At 48.4% G+C, this 14,527-nt stretch overlaps 1 protein-coding gene across 3 annotated transcripts in view; it reads left to right on the top strand.

Moving 5' to 3' along the window:
* The window catches only part of SYNPO (synaptopodin), a 217,326-nt gene that overhangs the window by 87,591 nt on the left and 115,208 nt on the right, over positions 1–14,527 (top strand). Inside the window, exon 1 of one of the 3 annotated variants that reach the window (XR_015297541.1) lies at positions 11,818–12,354. The exons of the other annotated variants lie outside the window; for them this stretch is intronic. The gene's annotated coding sequence lies outside the window, so the exon portion shown is untranslated. Of the gene's footprint in view, positions 1–11,817; positions 12,355–14,527 lie in introns of those variants that run through there. 3 annotated transcript variants of the gene reach the window in all.

The raw sequence follows: 14,527 nt of genomic DNA, 5'->3' as shown, positions 1-14,527 counted from the left end.
ATCCATCTGTGGGAGGTCCCTAACTGTTTTTAAGGGGGCTCCCTCAGGAGTTTTTAAAGTTTTCACCTTACTAGGCCTACTAGTTTTGGTGCCCCTAATCTGTTGATGGGGGTGCTTTATTTGACAGGGGGCCCTCTGGGTCTCACTGTCCTTCTTGTCCTCTGCAGCCCTGGGCTGACTGAGGCAAGGTAGAGAGGGGCAGGTTACCTGCTCCAGACTGGATCCCACCTGAGAAGGGTCCACTGCCATCAGAGGCTCTGTCAGGCCAGGCCTAACAACCTCTGGGGCAGGTCCTTCATCAGGGGTAAGATCAGTTCCCTGAGGAGGCTGATCCTGTCCTACTGTCTGGTGAGGGGGAGATTTCTCTTCCTCCTCCATGCTCTCAGTTTGGGTGGAGTGATCCATCATTTCAGGCTTCACAACACACATATCTGTTTGAGTTTGGGCTGTGGCCATCACAGCCCCACCAACCTTTTCAGGAGGAGACTCAGTTTGGGTTTCTGCTGTTATCATAACAGCTTTGCTATTCTGGTTTGGAAGAGCTTCTGGTAAAGATGGGGCAGAGAGTTGCTCAGCCCTACCAACCTTTTCAGGAAGGACATCTTGAATTGGGGCTATAGCCAGTACAGCCCCACTAACCTTTCCATTGGAATTTACCATTCTAGAATGGATTTCCTGTTCAACCTCAGCCCAGGCTGAGATTTCCAAATCATTACCCAGTAGACAGTCTACAGGCAAGTTTGGTGACACTGCCACTCTCTTTGGGCCAATGACACCTCCCCAGCTGAGACTTACTACTGCCATGGGATGATTTGTTTGGATGCCATCAATGTTTGTTACCTGGTATGTGGCACCTGGTAAAAGTTGCTTAGAGGGGACTATACAGTCAGCCACCATGGTGATGCTAGCCCCTGTGTCTCTAAAAGCTTCAACTTTCAAACCATTGATGATGGGTTCTTGTCTATATTTGCTCAAGGTATTTGGGCAAACAGAGAAGTTGGCAAACCCCATGCCAGTCTCATAGACAAGATCATTTGGGGATGGGGACCTGGATAGGCCAGGGTCCCCTTGGGCTCCAAAAGTAAACCCACCCAGATTCCTGGGTGTGCTCCCACTTCCTGGGGGATTACTGCTGACAGTAACAGGAGGTGTTGGAGCTGGCTTTGGAGGTATGTTTTCTTTATTGCCATTCTTGGGACAACAGCTGTCTGTTTTGTAATGCCCAACCTGTTTACAGGCATGGCAATAAGGCTTTTTCTCTGTTGAAGAAGTGTCTTGGGACCCACCCCCCTTCTTGGAGTTTTGGGGCCCTGGGGAAGTGTTTTCTTTACTTTTATCCCCACCCTTATCTTGAGGCTTGGTAGACTCCTTCTTCTGGTTATTGTCCTGATTCTTAGGCCTAATCCTGGTTCTGACCCACTTATCTGCCCTCTTTCCCAATTCTTGGGGAGAGGTCAAATCTGAGTCCACCAGGTGCTGGTGTAAGAGCTGGTTCTGACAATTACTAAGGATCTGCTCCCTCATAATCAAATTATACAATCCTGTGAAGTCATGTACTTTGCTGCCATTCAGCCAACCCTCCAGAGCCTTAGTTGCACAATCAACAAAATCAGTCCAGTCCTGAGTCTGTGTCTTCTGGGTATCTCTGAACTTTAACCTGTACTGTTCAGTGGTTAAGCCAAACCCATCTATCAGAACACTCTTCAGGACTTTGTAATTGCTGGCATCCTCATGTCTGACAGTGAGGAGCCTATCCCTCCCTTTCTCTGAAAAGGAGTACCATAAGATTGCTGCCCACTGTTCCTCAGGAACCTGCTGTACCATGCAGGCTCTCTCCAGAGCAGTCATCCATTTGTGGATGTCATCCCCTTCCTGGTAGGGGGGCACAATCTTTGTCAGGTTTCTACTATCATAGGACCTGTCTTTAGGAATTTTGCTGCCACCAGTGGCATCTAAGCCACACAATTTTCTCTCTCTTGCTAAAGCAAGTTTAGCTTGAGCCAAGGCTACCTCTTCCCTTTCTATTTGGAGTTGGACAGCCCTCATCCTGGCCCTATGCTCTTTTCTCTGGGAGGAAGTCATTCCTCTTTGAGATTCTCTTGAGGCACTAGAAAGGTGAGAGTCCCTTGACAGAGATCTCTCCCTTCTATTACCTGGGAGAATTTGGTTATGAGATCTGGAGTGGTGCTGGCCCCCTCCATTCCCATGTAGGTCCAAGTTGGCCTGGTTAAGCCTGGCAACCTGTACCTGGTTTCCCCCCTGATCCTGATCTTCAGGCTCATCTAAATCAGAGCCTTCTTCTTCTTCATTCTCAGGGGAGTTTATCCCTTCCTCTGTTTCTAAGGGAGTCTGACTCACCTTATCTAGGTCATCCTTTTCTAGGAGAGCTACTAGGGAAGGAATGGTAGGGCCTCTGCCCTTTTTTAGCCCCCTGGCTGTGCACAAGGCACTCAGGTCTTTGTGGCTAAGGTTGTCATATCTGGATGTTGTCCCTATAGGATCAACTATTACAGGAGCAGAGCCTGAAGCTCTACCTGTATCAGACATGACTGCTAGTGAGGTGTAAGTGGTGCACTTACCTACACTAAGTGGTTTCCTACTGTACCTTGCTAGTGAGTTGTAGTCAGGGTGTGCTAATCCCTTTAATCTACAACTACTAAGTTCAGTAGAACTTAATATGCTAAGCTTTTGATTTATATGTACCTAGAGGTACTTGATGTGATCTTTCAATTTGATAAAGATTGCAATGGTAAAACAAACAGCAAGCTCAAATCCGCACCGCTGCACACCAATGTGAGAAGTTGGCCTGATATGTAGTGTTTCCAATTCTGGAACCACTGGGTATCAGTCCAAACAAACCCCAAAGATGTCAGGTTGTAAGTCAACCTTGTAGACAAGCTATCCTAGTGGTAGCATGGACTAAGCAGCCTTAAAGGCTTAACTTAAGAGGTCGTGTTAAGCGAGCTGTTTTACCACATACAATCCTGTAATCAAATGAAAGGACACCACACAAGTATATATTATAAAAATATATGTATTTATTTCTAAATTACTCCCCAGTACTCTTTATGAGGAAAGGGGCACAAGCGTTAAATCAAAAGCACTGTTACACATATAAAGTTGCACGTTTATGGATGAGGGCGGGTGGCCACTCAGACCATATATCAAAAAAGTGGTATAAGTAACACTTTACGAACAATGGTTAGGCCTAGGGCCTAGAGATTCGCTGGGAGCAGTCAGGACAAGCAATGAAGAAGTCGGGAGTAGCCCACAGGAGACGGGTGCAGCACGGAAAGTGCGGCGCGCACCAATGCACTGTCAATGGTGCGTAAAAGTCAATTAAAGTGAATTAAAAGATACTTCCGCTGAACCTAGGAACACAAAACTTTAGACACAGACCCTAGAGGTGTGTACCAGTGTAAAGACACCGGCGTTGCAAAGTTACCTCACCCACAGGCCGTGGGTGCACAGGGTCGAAGTGGCGTCGGGTTCTGTCACGCAGGTTCTTGGTGCTTGGAGCTGTTGCAGCTGCAGGCGCTGTGAAGCAGAAGTGTCCGGTGCGATCCAAGGGTGGATAGAAGTAGAAAAGTACCTGAAAGCAGAGGGGACAGAGTCTGGGTCACTCAGCAGTGACCAGGGTGGAACCAGGACGGAACCAGGCAATGTCGGGCGCAATCAGGCGGTTGTCGATAGGCTTCTCTCCGCTGTCACGTGGGCTCTGGGGCATCTGCGACGTCCAGGAGCAGGTCACGATCTGTCCCACGTAGGCTCTCGCCGTCAGCACCGTCGGCTTCAAGATTGCAGCAAACAGCACTTGGCAAAAGCAATCCACGCGGAACCGGGAGATTGCTTATCACTCGAACCAGGAGGGTCAGAGTGGGTGCTCCTTTTCACAGGAGCTGGTGCAGATCTGGAGCAACCAGAAAAGCAAGTCGTATTTCAAAGTTCGTCGGCACAGGGGCCACAAGCCAGCTGGCAAGTGACCGGGCCAACGCGTCGAGCGCACACAAGCAGAAGGGCCCCACGCAGCACTCGTCGAGTGTGGAGGGGTGAGCTTTGGTGCAAGTGGAGCTCGGGGCTGGGGCTTCTCAAACCCCGGTGTACAGCTTCGAGGGTCACTCGTGGGCCGCACGGTCAGCGTCTCGTGGCCTTTTCAAGATGGCGTGCCCCACGCTTCCGGTCGCCTCCACGGGTCTCAGCTCTGCAGGGACTGTGGATCGGGCAGGTAGAAGGCAGGCAAGCTTGATCTCGTCGATCTCTGTCGCTCGAGTTCCGGCGGGAACTGCAACAAAGCAAGGGTCGAGGGCTGGATGGTGCCTGTTTGCACAGGGTGGTCACTCCTTGACCACAAGGGAGATTCTTCAGTCTTCTCACGTCGTGTAGAAAGTCGAAGGGTCCAGATTTCGTTTCTTATGTTTCTTCAGGATGATCTGAGGTCCGTTGGGACTGCTCCCCCTCTTATTCGAATCTCGGGGGTTGGACATCCTGCTAGGTCCCCTCCTATGGGTGGGACCCAGGAAGGGGGTGGTTACACCCCTCTCCTTTGATCCTGGCCGCGCTGGGACAGGGGCTGGGAGGCCCCAGAACCGGTTTGGCCGGATCCTGCAAGGGGCAGCCTTGTGCTCCCCAGGCAGTGTCTGGTTTCATTGAAACCTCCCTACTCCAATCCACTATCTCCTGTCTGGGGTGGTTTGACACCGCCCTGTGACAGGAAACTCTTTGTCCAGGCCTCCTCTGCTGGGTTTCGGTCAGCAGCAGGAGGTCAGACCCGTGTCTGTGGCAGGGGCATCCATTTTGTGGATCTGAGGCTCATTTTAAATCAACCGCGTTTCAGTAAAGTAACATGTCTTCTCCCTCTAGAAGGGTGGAATGCTACCCCCGTCGCCAGAACTGGCGAGGGGGTAGTATTCCAATTCGTATGACACCTTACACGACATGTTTTGATAAAGCCAAACCAAAGTTAACATATAACCGCGAGGATTATAATGCACTTAATAGTATATGGTTTGGCATTATCCCGGATCAGCTTAGGGAGTTGTTCCCGACAGCTGCAGACAGGCTCAGCTCATGCCAGAGCACCATCTCACATAAAACCACGCACTCTGCCTCCAGGATTGATGAGGCCTTCCATAGGAGTGGCTTACAGGCTATATATGTGTCCAGATATAGGTTTAGATATAGGTATACTATATCTAAGCAAGGGGTGATTACACCCACTTGCCCCAGCTGAGTGATCAGCCAGTTGTGTCAATTTAGATAGCCAGCCAGGGGTGGCAAAAGATATGCTGCAGCCCCTGGTAGGCCTTGGATGCACCTATGCCCTGGGCACCTATAGTGCTCTGTACAGGGGCTGATAAGGTGACCCAAGCCAATCTAGTTATGCACCTAGGGTACATGGAATCCATTTTACAGAGAGAGCAGATAGCCTGGGGCCCTGATTAGCAGGGAACCAGGCCAACTAAGTCGAAAACCAGCTAAACACAGGGCAAAAAATCTGGGGTAACCATAGTCAGGTAGCCACCTTCCTACACCTACCTTACTGGGGTGGTTGGGCTCAGACACGAGGCACATGATGAATATTCATGAGAGCTCTTTGCACATGCTGTTTTATACACAGTGATCTTGAAACACTGGCTGGGGTTCGCTGCTTTGCCACCTATTGTAAATGTTTCTGGTCATTTCTCGTCAGGGGCACATCACCACGGTTATTGTTGCTAGGACATGAGAGAAGATGTTGGTTATATTCTTTGACTAGGATAAAGGCCATGGGACTGTAGGACTACAACCCATGAAGGTTTGAACTCAACATCTTGGGTTATAGGCCTCAATTAATGGGTGTTTAGAACTCGAACCATGAGAGGACTTAATTTATAGGATTCAACTATAGATGCTGGGACTCACCACCAAGGATGTGGCCTAACGGCTAGAGCAGTCGACCTCTAAGCTGGGGAACTCGGTTTGAGTTTCAGCAGGGACGCTCAACGAAGCTGGGGAACTGGGTTCGAGTCTCAGCAGGGACGCTCAACATCCTGTGATTCTGGGCAAACCACTTAATCTCCCTGTGTCTAACAAAATGAATGTGTCCATCTGTTACACAACTGGTGCTCATTTAAAGTGCTCTGATACCTTCGGGTCGAGTTTGCGCTTTATAAAACTAAAAGAAAAAAAGAAGGAAGATAGGACTCAATCCAGTAAAGAATTAAACTCCTCCATGGAAGTACAGACCTCAAACTACAGGCAAATGAGATTCAAGTCAAGCAAGGAATGACTCACACCAGTGAGGGCTAGGACTACCACAGAAAACCCTTACAGAAGGATCTGAACGGAAAAAGCCAAGAGCTCAACTGATGGAAGGATATGACTCAATTAGAGATCAAATGTTATTTTATGTTATGTTACCTAACCTTTGTACTTGCTAGACATGGGCAAGCCACTGAAAGCTCAAGCCAGGCTTAAGGCAGATGCTCGGCTCTGGCACAGCTTGGGGTCCTCTTGGAATCTTGAGCCCAAAAAGAGCAAAAGTTATGTGGCCTAGTGGCTACAGCTGACAACCATGTAACATGGGGACCAAGGTTTGAATCCTGGCCTCAGCTCCGCAATCTGTAAATCTGACAAATCTACCTGCGACATTTAAAAAACAGCATGCAAGGTGGTCTTTGTTTGTTGTTAAGCTTTCACAAGTTTGCGCTATGTAAAACCACTAAAAATAAAATGTTGATTGTGACTGTCACCCACACGCTAATCTCCTCTTCCAAGAATTAAGGACAAAGTATTAACCTTTGATGTCAGAAAGAGATACCCATCAAGTAGCTGAACTACACAGTGTGAAACTGGAAAATCTGCTATCAACCCCGGCTTCCGTAGTTGACCAAACAGTGTAATCCTGAGCAAATATTTTGCCTCCGAGCCTCCTTTTTCATCATTATCACGTATCAGAGCACCTTCAAATACATGTGTTTGGGTTGTGTGTCGTACAAAAACCTCTTTTGTGCTTGATTTAATAAATAATAATGTTATCTTTATATAATTAGAATTTAGGCCACATATAGGGTATAAGTGACAACTCAGTTGCTTCTTAGTGAATATTTGTCAGTTTCTGTTTAAAACCTATCACGTTCAATAAATACTTCTCAATGCAGAGATTCAATCTGATGGACTAAGGTGAAACACTCAATTTTAAAGATTTTTTTTTTAAAAATTTTGAAGACACCTTATATTTAAATATGTTGTTTCTTGCATGATTTACGTTCCAAATATTTTCAGGGCTCAGCTTGTGCATGAGCTTTTACAGCTAGAGCCCACCTTTGGCTTGACTCTGTCTGGGCTCTACCTGTTAATTTCTTTGCTGGCCCACTTCTTGTACTTGCAGACATATCACAGTAGTGTGGATAATTTGATCTTCCACCTAACCCGTGTTAGCAGTGTCTATTAATCCACCTGATTGGGTTCTTCATAGACCTTTTTTATGGGGTGTGTCTGTTCTTTCCTATGTGTTATTGGAATGCTTATGAAAGTGGGTGTGTGGGGTGTATAGGTTTGATTGCATAGCTGATAGTTTTTATGTTAGTTCTAAAGTTAAAGTCAGACTGCTGGTTTGGTGACCTCTGTAATCCCATACTAAGGGCTGGATTACGGGTCTGGCAGTCCGAGAACCGCAGACTCGCGGTGGCTTGGCGATGGCGTGGCAGGCCCTAAGAGTTTTCACTTCTTGTCTAGTTTGCAGTAACTCTCTGTATCTCTATCTTCTTGTTGTGTCTCTCCCTACTCAAGTGCATGTAGGTTGTGGTGGGGATTTCAACTTTACAGAAACCCTATAGAAACAGGGATGGCTTATGTAGATGTGGCCAAGAGGCTCTCCAAGCCATAACCAGCATAGCCAGAACTCAAAATTATTAGTAGGATAACAAGAGATCAGTGGTCCATGCCTCCTTTCCGCTTTGAGTCACCTAAACAGTGCCGGGACACTCTTTCTGAGTTGCCGTGCAGCATAGAAGTACTCATCATTCATTACCCTGGCCTGCGTAAAAGTCTGTAGTGAGGTGTTAAAATGGGAAACATCCTTTACAACGAAACTTTTACGACGTAAAGCTATTACAACGCAGGTTTTACTACGCATACCTTTACAACGCATTACACTGGGAGGCGCTCTAGGATAGGGAATACGTTTAATTTACTATCCAACACCTTCCCTAGTGTCCACGGGGACTGGAGTTGGAATAGTAAATTAAACTATTCACTATCCAGCACCCCAAAGTGTAATGCGTTGTAAAGGTATGCGTAGTAAAACCTGCGTTGTAACAGCATGCGTTGTAAAAGCATGCATTATAATGTCATACATCCGATTAAAACAAGTGCTTTCCTTAGGATCAGGGGGTTGTGGGATTATGTGGAACTTGAAAAAAAAATATGCAGCAGGGCTGATGCAGTGCAACACAACACTTCAGTGGCAATATTATTTCACTATTTTGTCATTTTAACACACATCATTACTGTCTCAGTGAATTAATTAGTGCTGGTTAAAATAAAACCTGACTACAGCAATCAGCAGCAAAAAGATGACCACTTAAATCTTTTTAAAAGAGACTTCCATTGCGAGGCCCCACATTCAGCACTTTTCGCCATCTAACTACAGGCAGCTCTAGATGTCTCTTGTAGACAGCATTTTAACAAATACTTTAACATATACTGAAGGTGGGCTTTGAGTTTGCATATCTCTCATGATTGGATGGCTTTCTTGTCTGTTTCAATGTCGTGCTCCTGATTTGGTGGTGTTCATCCTTATTTTTAGGTTTAGCCTAGAGACAGCTTCAGCCTTTTCGCCAGCCTCATGTTTTCTGAAAAATAAATAGTGAAAAAACACACATTTTTAAAAAATACACAGGTTTTTTTGGTCAGTCCTCTTCATCTTTTTGTCTCTTCTGCTGTCATTAATATTATGCTTCTGCCTAATACAGTGTACAGCATGGGGCAACAGGTCAGCCCACTTCAGCCATTGCTTTTCTTCACTGTGAGGCTTAATCCTCTTCACATGTGCACAACCACCTAATAGTAGCCCCTTCAGTGCGAGGCCAGCGTACTGGTCCCTTCTTTCATTTCACTTTTCAGTTTATGTTTTTTAATTTATTTTATATTGGGTTTAAAAAAAAAAAATTTGCATTATGCGTGCCACATTTAGGCACACACATTTAAATTTGTATTGCTTTTTAAACTTTGAATGCCTGTTGCAAAAGAATGCAAGTTTAAAAAATCACATGCTTGCCAACGCCAGATTTATGACCTATTCCTACGTTTGTAGTGTTTGTCTAGCCTCTGGAGCTTTTGATTTTCACTCTGATTTATGAGTGACTGAATGTCTCTTACCATTGCAGGACTATTTTTCATGTGGCATTTGTGATGTATTACTTGATCTTTCTTTCTGCGGCTGACTGCCTGCTCAGTGCCCTTATTCCAGTTTGACCGGCCATAGCTACTGTCTTTGCCAATACTGGTGGTGCACTTTGCAAGCTTTGGTAAAGCCAATAGCTGCCGGAAATCTTGGAAGGTTATGTTATATGCTTCCTAGAAGGCCTCCTCATTGAGCCAAGAAGCATTAATGACATTATGGATGATTTTGAGGAAATCTCTCACAATCACTGGCTACTTCTCTGTATTCAATGGTCGAGTAATGCTCTGCACTCAACTCTCGTCCTACTTGAAGTAACTTTGATTAATTCCACTGTCATAATCACACAATGAATGGCATCTTGAAGATATCAATTGTAGCCCACTCTCTCTACAAGACAACAACTGCAATAGCTGCTACACAACCCTTGGATAGGGACTGAAGGCTTTCCTTGCAAGCCTTGGCCTTTGCATCAGGTAGGCACCTGCAGCTCAGAAACACCTCCTGGCATCTGCCAAATTCTATGAATAAGTGCTCCTAGCTGTGACCCAGGAAGAGGGGATGAAGGAGTGTCCGGAGAACTGGAAACGGTTGTGTAATCCTCAGACCTACTCCAGCCAAAAGAGAACGTGAAGTCAAATCTCCTCCAACAAGGACATGAGGTTCGCAGAACTTCTCCAAGGCAATTAACTTTAAACCCCATAATTTACCCAACAACACCATTTGAAAGTTAGGTTCCAATAACCGCTGTGACAATAAGCATTTGTACAGCACCTTTTACTGTTAGCAGCCACGGCCCGCGGAGGGAGTTTCGGTGGGGCGGAGAGGCGGGGCGGGGGAGGGGCAGGGTGGGGGGTGCTAAAAACTGGGTATGGATAATTGAAGGTAAGTAAAAATGTAATAAATAAAACGAATTTCGTAGCGCACCCTGCATCGCATTTTGCGATGCACGGCGCGCTACGGAATATGTTTTATTAATTAAATTGTTTACTTACCTTCAATTATCCATACTCCAGTTTTTAGCACCCCCCACCCTGACCCTCCCCCGCCCCGCCTCTCCGCCCCACCGAAACTCCCTCCACGGGCCGTGGCTGACTGTTAGTATGACACTTTAGCACTTTCTTAGCCTAGGTGCTCTTTTCGTGAGGTTTTGGTATTTCTATCGATCAGTTGTGTTGTCAGTCGCGGCCGTCATGACTCGCGGATGGGGGGGGGGGGGCAGCTCACGCGGGTATGCAGGGGGGGAGGCGGGACGGGTTTAATGTAAATTTTAAAAAATGTACCTTCTCCGGTCCCGCTCCGCTTCAGCTCCTGGCCGGGTCCTGCTCTACTGAACAGGAAGCAGCCACAGGCAGTCTCCCTCCCCTCCCCTAAGCCAATCACAATGCTGCATGGGCAGCGTTGTGATTGGTGAGGGCGGCGCCCAGCCGGGCGCCTGTGGGGAGGCCATTTTCTCAATGTAGGCTGCATGCAGCTTACACTCTGAAGCAGAGTGCGCATGACTGATTTCGTTGGCTCCAGAGGGCCGACCAAACAGTCAGGGCCCCCAGCATTTTGCAAGCCACTCCTCCCCAACCTGCCCAACAGCCCGCCCTCAACTAGGCATACCCTTCTGCTTTCTCGCAGTGCGAGAGCAGAAACATAAAATGGTATTTAAAATACCATTTTACGTTTCTGCTTCTCACACTACCACAAATCTGTGGGCCGACGCTCCTCCGCCCTAATGAAGGAGCCGTCCCTGTGAGTGTTGTTCATGGTATAGGGTGACCAGACATTCCCGGTTTTCAGAGTATTGTCCCAGCGTCCTGAAGCTTTTCTTAATTTTAAATACATTTCCCGGTTTTTGGGACCAAGGCCAAGTCACCCTGCAAAGCAAAATGGAAATGTGTTGTTTCCTTTCCACAGGCCTCTAAAGTCTGAAATATCAGAAGTAATGTATCTGTTTTTGTTTCAGGCGGTGCTGGACGAGGTCGGCTATACATATAGAAGTACAGCTGTAGACCTGCTTTTCAAACTCTGGTCACCCTGATATGGTAGGTATGGGGAATAGAACACTTGTGAGGTGCGCTTAGTATTTTTTAAGGTGCGTCGTAAACCTCGGATCCCCAGATCCCTACATTACTTACACACTAAGATAAAACAATAGAACAGCACCCTGTTTCGCCTGCAGTCTCTTGGAGAATCGCTCGAGCTTACAGTGGAGGGTAGCTCGTGCTTCCCGGAACACTCCCGCTCTCTCTTGGGCAGGAGAGCGTCACCCGAGGGTGATTCGCAGCTCTCCCAGTAGGCGGCACTAGGACCCGGTGAGAGGCGCGGAATGCTCCAAGCAATGTGCAATGCTGGCTGCTGGCTCAGTGTGCGATCCCAGCAGGACAGAGCTGGGACGGGCAGTCAGGGGCAGGGAGCATCGGGCAGGCTGCCGCTGAGCCCGCGATACTATTTTAATCTCAAACCCTGGGCCAGGGAGCCGGTTTTGCCCTAGGGCAGGGGAACCCTGAGAGTGAGGCAGAGGCAGTGGATAGGTACATGGTGCCAGTGATAAGGGGCGAGGCTGAGCCTGGGACAGGAGCCCAGGGACAGAGAGCCTGCGAGAGGAGGCCAGCGGGAAGTAGACCATGCCAAGTACAGAGGGACAGGCTGGTTAAGGGCAGAGAGCCAGGGTAGGGAGTCAGCAACAGGAAGTCAGGGACAGTGCAGTGGGACAGGGAGCAAAGTCAGCTGAGTCAGGGACAGTGAACCAGGCTGAGTCAGGCGAAGCAGCCAGCCCGACCCGGACACATCAGGCGGAGTTTGACGGACACCACCAGCTGCTGGGACCCGGGATACCTGATCCCCATCGCCCCCCTCGCCCGGGCAGCAGTTTGGGAGGGAGCAGGAGAGCAGCCCGGCGCTGCCTCATCCCAGAGGCTGGATGCAGCCCGGACGGAGCGGAGGAGGGATCCTGGCCTGCCAGCACGGGGACAGCGCGGACGGTAAGGGGCACTTTGGGGCTGTTTGGGCAACTTTGGAAAGCTGTGGCGGCGGGAGGAGGGGGAGGGCAGGTCGGGCCACATGGCCTGGAGAAGGGCGTGCTGGTGGCTTCCTTTCTCCCAGAGTTAGCATCCCGGTGATAAACGCGCGTTTAATGAACCTCCTGCACACGTCATGCTGTATTGGTAGCGCCAACTGTGCAATGAAGGGAGCTGAGAGTACGGCTTTATTCACTACTCCCCCATACTGTCAGCGGCCCACCCACACACTTCACAGCTGGCTCCCCCAGTAGTTCACCAGGCTGGGGTTGGGCGGACTCTTGGAGTGTCCCATAACGTGATCCATTAGGATTAGCCGCACTTTTATAGCGCTGTCTCCTCTTGGGAAGTCTGTTGGCGCTGGGTGTGGAGTGCGAGAGCTTTTACCAAGGTTTGCCATGCGAATGGATAGGCTCTATGTCAGAGGGTAGGCTGGCGTTCCAGTCTCATGCCCCAAGTGCCAGTATGTACACCCCGAGGCACGGTGCTCCCTTCACACGGAGACACCCCTCTCATCGACCATATGTGCAACTAAATGGCGGTTCCACTCGTCTCCATCTGCCGATTGCCCACTCCCCACTGCCACTGCCACATGTACCACTCACGCCCAGATGCACGGCCCAGGTCCTCCTCCACATACTGATTGCATGCACCACCCGATTACATCAATAACCCTCAGGTGCGCCGCGCGCCCATATATCTGCGACCCCATGCCTGCACGAGGGGCTCCCCAACCACCCCTCACGCTGTCCTCCCCACGCGCAGACCCACCCGCTGCTCGCTCCCGTTGTCACACGGCTCTTTACGGCCATCCTCACTGCAAGGCCCTGGGAGGGATACTGTGCGAAGGGAGGAGTCTGATGTGAACTCACTTGGTACCTGAGTCAGTTTCTTCTTCGAGTTTCACTTTATGGGGAATGCTGCTTTGGAGTTTATTAATATTAAAAACCAAGTCAATTGACCTCAAAGTGCGACGCCTCGTCAGAGGTAGTAAGCGCTATATAAATACAATTTACAGTTACAATTACAGGTGTGCAATTGTTCTCTAGTAGACTTTAGGACGGGTTTGTAAATAGTTGCCACAGTGGGAACCCCTGGCATCCAAGAGGAATGATCTGCAGATATGATGGCTCCTTATATAACTCTGGACAGATTGGACTCATCGTTCAGCAGGACAGCAACCCCTTCAAATAGAACATGTGATGTTTTGCCTGTGAGGTGACGAGGTGCTCACAAAATAGGGTCATTTACAGTCAATTGATGTAAAGCCACACTGTGCAGGCCTAGATTTTATACTGCAAATAGCAGATGGAAGTGGTGGTACACGGTGAATGATAATGGCCCACACTCAGAGACAGCTTCGGTACAGGGATGTGAAACCTTGCGCCATCAACTTAAGGTAACCGTGCCAACCTGTAAATCTGTTTATCCACTGGTGGTTGTTTTAAGAGCTAAAGACGTTCTCTCTTTTCAGGAAATATTATGAGAGTCTTGTTGAATAAAGCACTATTTTAGTATTTTAAGCAGACTGTGTTTACTGCACGAGACAGTTTGAGGCAAGTGGAGCCCTAGTTTTTTACTTTTGTTCAGGTGGAGGCGAATCTTATGTCAGCTGAGTTAGCATCATATCTCATAACTGTCAGCTTCTGCCCGGAGTCACCTGAGACGGCGCGTCCTGGCTTCCTGCCCGGTGATACTGGAGAAAATGCTTTTCAAAATAGGGTTGCATGCACAGTCTATTACCAGTGGCATTCATTCACTTGTCACAGAAGACGAAGCTCAGAATACCACTGAGTGCTTAAGAAGCCCAACAAAAAAATGTGTACCCGGGAAACAAGAAAGAGTAGATACATAAGAAGACGCACCGGTAGATTTCGACTCCAGGACACCTACGGAGAGACCTGCACCAGGGAACATCGGCTCAAGGCCCTCTCAGATGCACCAACATTTTGCTGTGGGTGGAACCGGACAGGCACTTGTGTAGGCTACCCCTGAACATATGCACCCTAGAGGTCTGGGTTGTGTAAGACCAGAGAAGCGCACCTCTCCATCCTAGGTGTAGTAGGTCTCTACTTACCTGGGATGCCCAGGACTGTCCTTGAGAAGGAACCACTATAATCCATGCCCTGGTCCAAAC

The sequence above is a fragment of the Lissotriton vulgaris genome, chromosome 7, assembly GCF_964263255.1.
Source record: "Lissotriton vulgaris chromosome 7, aLisVul1.2, whole genome shotgun sequence".
In the NCBI taxonomy this organism is placed as follows: domain Eukaryota; kingdom Metazoa; phylum Chordata; class Amphibia; order Caudata; family Salamandridae; genus Lissotriton; species Lissotriton vulgaris.
The sequence above is the reverse complement of the archived record's forward strand: the minus strand, read 5'-3'. Positions and strand labels throughout refer to the sequence as shown.